Here is a 4,924-nt window from a genome sequence, read left to right as displayed (position 1 = left end):
TGTGGATTCGGTGAAAAGGAAGAGACGGACCACAGATGTCTAGTGCAAGTGTGGACAACAACCACAAAAATCTTGCTTTATTTATATTTTGTACTTAACCTTTTACATGATGATTTATCTTTTAATCAAAACATTTATTATTTCATCTCTAAAGAAAAAACAAAATGTTCCAAAGTAATCATGCTGTGACAAAAGCACCCATTCATGCATCAATAGTTCACCCTAAAACCTGTAGCTTGTGGCCAGGAAACTATACAATAGCAGCATGCTTGGCATTAAAGTGTCAGACTTTTGGTCTGAATAACAATTCTTGACCTTTTAAACTTACACATAAACTTATATTCAAACTTCCTATTAAATCTTACTTATAGGGCCGGCCCGGTGGCGCACTGCTACAGTGCGCCGCTTGGGAGCGCGGCGGCGCTCCCGCCAAGGGTTCGGATCCCACATACAGACCGGTTCCCGTTCACTGGCTGAGCAAGGTGCGGGTGCAACACCGAGGGTTGCGATCCCGTTGCCGGTCCCGGTCCGGTACGGGCGCGACACTGAGGTTTGCGATCCATTGCTGGTCACGAAAAAAGACAAAAAGGAAAAAAAAAAAAATCTTACTTATACTTATATTTAACAATTTAATGTTTTATGTTTTGTATTAATTATTTTAAATCTTAACCAAAATCACAATATTTACCACATGATTTTATATAATGAAATTTGATTATAATGTTCTATTATATTTTATACTACTATTAAAAACAATTACACTGTAAACTAAACAAAATCTATTAATATCAAAACCTTTTATAGGGCCGGCCTGTGGCTCATTCGGGAGAGTGTGGTGCTGATAACACCAAGGCCACGGGTTCGGATCCCATATAGGGATGGCCGGTTCGCTCACTGGCTGAGCGTGGTGCTGACAACACCAAGTCAAGGGTTAAGATCCCCTTACCGGTCATCTTTAAAAAAAAAAAAAAAACCTTTTATATATCTTTACTATTTTACCTATTCATCTTTATAATAAAACTTTCTATTTTCTTGCCAGTTGACTCTGGGAACAGTATTAGGAACAAAGAGAAAAATTAAATGATCCTACTCAAGCTAACAAAAACACACTATATCATTCTTATTATTACTAAAAAAAGAACATGTTCTTGGTAAATCAAGTGAAACTGTGGGAGTGGGGAGAAACAAAGAATTCTGTAACTGGTTGATGATCAATTAGTTATAAACATTACTGCACCCAGACCTACCATCTCCCTGGGGGAATGTAGATAGAAATCTATCATAATAACTTCATTCCACAGGTACAGGAGCATGACCACAGCCACAATGGGTTAATGCACATATCACTAACAAGGAAGATTAATGACAAAATTAAATGGAGCCAACCCATACCAGGAACACGCATCAAAAACACCTTTAGTACTGACAGTGCCTTTTTAAATAAACCATTTAATTTTAATGTGTTATTAACATGTCCCTCGAGAAACACTGGGGCCCTTGGAATCCTCCGAAGGACATGCTAGTATGGCCTTGAGAAACTCTGGGGCCCTTGGAATCCCCCAAAGCTACACTAAGCCAAAAGTTGGCCTTTAATTCTGAAAAGCCTTGTCAAGCAACCAAAGGTGAACAAACAAGAAATTCCTATGAAGCCGTGCTGCACATACAAGACCCTCTTGCAGCCTGCTGAAGAAGGGGCATCATTCTCAGGCTCCCTTGCCGTTCCCTATAGCAGGATGGCTCATTCCACCTAAAGAAACTCAGAGAGAGGAAGAAAAACAAACAAAAACATTTTTCTTTTTGGCCATCAAGTTTTTAATGACCAAAAGGTACAAACTTAGTTACTCAAACGCAACCATGCAGAGCTTTCTCAAACATACAAATTGCTGTTTTTTCATACTTGAGTCATTTTTCATACCCCAATGGTATTTTTTAACAGTGTACAAAAAGTGTTACAGAAGAGAAAAGATACATGAAAAGGGATACGACAGAAAAAGTAAGTAAGGCTGCAAAGCACCTGAGATTCAATACACCACGAGGTGAAATACGGTGAGAGAACAGAAAGGAGAGGCTGTCCCTCATGTGTCCATTAATTGAGTTGTTCCTACTCTTTCAAACAATTAGGCTATGTCTTAGCTACTGAGTCTCATTGTAGGCTGTACGTTGTTACTGTTTCAGTAACTGTAGGAAATAATCCACCTTTCATCTTTATCTCATAATGTTAAACAACCAATGTTTCTAAATGAGCCTTGCAGTTTCTGAACAAACCCTGCCAGTAACCTTCTCTCAAACCTGAGTGCCACTATTTAGGAGGGGCTCATCAAGGATGTCAGTCTCAGGGGGAGAAGTAGGCTTCACTTGGATTACCACATAGCAAATCAGATAATTTCCTTTTAGGTTTGGGTCCCGATATAAGGTCATAAAGGCCTGCACATATGGGACCTCGGTTCACTTATGGGCCCTGCAACATAAGAGATCCACTTGTAGGATGGTGTGGTAATGTAGAGAACCATTTGAGTCCACTATTTTCCATCATCTAACATATTGGGGCCAAGACACATTGCAGAAAAATGTGAGCTTTTTCCTTTTCAAACCATCTAGTTTAAAGTAGTTCTAGTTCTTTCATATGCACCCCAAGGGTGACTTTCAGGGATTGCTGGAGTATTTCCCATCTTGTCTCCTATGGGCATGTGAAAAAGAGAGCTGGAAAAGATGAAGGAGGAGGAGGAGGAGGAGAAGAAGGAGGAAGGAGTCAATAACCAAGGTGCAAGCATCCTCTTCCTGGCCCACTCTCCACTTGAGTAGATGGGCAGGCATTCCTCAGCCATCTACGTTCAGGGCCCATTGGAAGTCATCCCTCTCTGATGCAGCCATTTGTCCTTGGACATCTCCAAGTCAGAGGAGTTTGACACTCTGTCCCCTTATCCCTAGGCATCCCATAGGGGTGTCCTTCCCTGTAGACTCTTTTCTCTCACGATAAAGCTGGTGCCCAATAATAAGGTTAGGTGGGGAATTAGGATGCAGGCCCTTTGACTGACCATCTGAATATAAGACAAAATGGGCTAACTGCCAGTTGTCCCTTTTACCAAAGATTTCAGAAGAACATTGAAAGTAAGGGTCACAAGTAGTAGGAGGGTTCCCATGGTGGTAGAGTTTTTGGGTCTAGGACAACCATTAGAAGTATGTATCAGTGTGGCAAAGCTGGAGAGAATTAAATACATGGGGGAAATATTGGGACTGGGGGGCTAGAATTTCACACCATCCATGGTGGTACAGTAATATTGAAATAAGGTGGTATTTAGGAACCTTAGGATCTAATAAATGGGGAGTCCATTTGTCAGATTACACAAGGCCCAGTCTGAGCCTCAGATATTCCCACCAAATAGATATGTATGTATGATTTCCAGCCCAAAATTTGGTGTACTAAGTAGTTCCAAAGGTCTCCAGCAAAGGTTAAAGTCATGAAGCAGCAATCCTCCATGGCCGGGAGGAGGTACTCATCAGGTCAGGTCTTCATGAATTTTATGGAAAACATCTCCTACTTATTGTTTACTTTTTGTAGCTTACACAAAAGGTGAACATAAATCTTTTATTATCTGTTATTAATATTACATGAACATCTTATTTAAAAGAAGGAAACCAAATTTTACTTTTGTACCACTGTACTGTTAATATTACAGCTAATTTTAATAAAACCTTATAAACAAATCTATTTAATCTTAGTGGGGGTTTTTTTTTTTTTTTAAAGATGACCAGTAAGGGGATCTTAACACTTGACTTGGTGTTGTCAGCACCACACTCTCCCAAGTGAGCTAACCAGCTATCCCTATATAGGGATCTGTGATGGATTTTGGATGTGGCCGGCGCCATGGTGCACACAATAAGCACCAGCATGAAATAGCCACAGGCCTCATCTTCCACTCCAGCACCAAGCCCCTCCCCACTTCCCTTTACAAGAAGCCTCCTGACTTAGAAACAACTTTCTGGCTTCTGCATCAGCGCAGTTCTCAACCCAGTTACATCAACCTAATGGTCCCCCCCCCCCCGGCCCGTATATTTCACACCCCAAAGTTAATATAGACTCTTGCAAACCCATTGTTGCTGCTGTCCCCTATTTTCAGGGCAGCCCTGGGCTGCCTGCCACTTTGAGCACAGCCCAGCAGATTTTCTTCCTTTAATAAAGCTTGCATGGTACCTGGCATCTCAGCTCACTTTCTTTCATTATGGTGCCAAAATTGGGGAAGAGTTTCAGCTGACATTGTGGATAATCCCCTCTCTCTTGGGGTGATTGGCCCTCGGCCACCCATCCTGGACCTGCTGAACTGGATGCCTCTGAGACTCTCTCCTTTTGCCATTTCAGACCAATGCATCCAACACCAGCCTCAATTCAGGGTGAGTTAGTGGATCTGTCCTGCCTACTTCTATGATTTCCCCTGACTACTCTCTACAAATCTGGTCTCTATGAAGCCCAGGCACCTGGCCGAGGGACTTGTCTCATGCCCCCCCAGCTATTGGAGGATGCTCTTCTAGCCAGCCAGTGGCATTTCTCTCAAAAAGGAGGTGGGCACCAAAGGGCACACCCTTTGACGGCACTCTTCTTCTACCCAAACTGACTGCCCTTTCTCACACTCTATACTAAGGGGATCTTAACACTTGACTTGGTGTTGTCAGCACCACACTCTCCCAAGTGAGCTAACCAGCTATCCCTATATAGGGATCTGTGATGGATTTTGGATGTGGCCGGCGCCATGGTGCACACAATAAGCACCAGCATGAAATAGCCACAGGCCTCATCTTCCACTCCAGCACCAAGCCCCTCCCCACTTCCCTTTACAAGAAGCCTCCTGACTTAGAAACAACTTTCTGGCTTCTGCATCAGCGCAGTTCTCAACCCAGTTACATCAACCTAATGGTCCCCCCCCCCCCG

The sequence above is a fragment of the Galeopterus variegatus genome, unplaced genomic scaffold (genome assembly GCF_000696425.1).
Source record: "Galeopterus variegatus unplaced genomic scaffold, G_variegatus-3.0.2 Scaffold1362, whole genome shotgun sequence".
Classification (NCBI taxonomy): Eukaryota; Metazoa; Chordata; class Mammalia; order Dermoptera; family Cynocephalidae; genus Galeopterus; species Galeopterus variegatus.
This window is presented reverse-complemented; position numbering follows the sequence as displayed.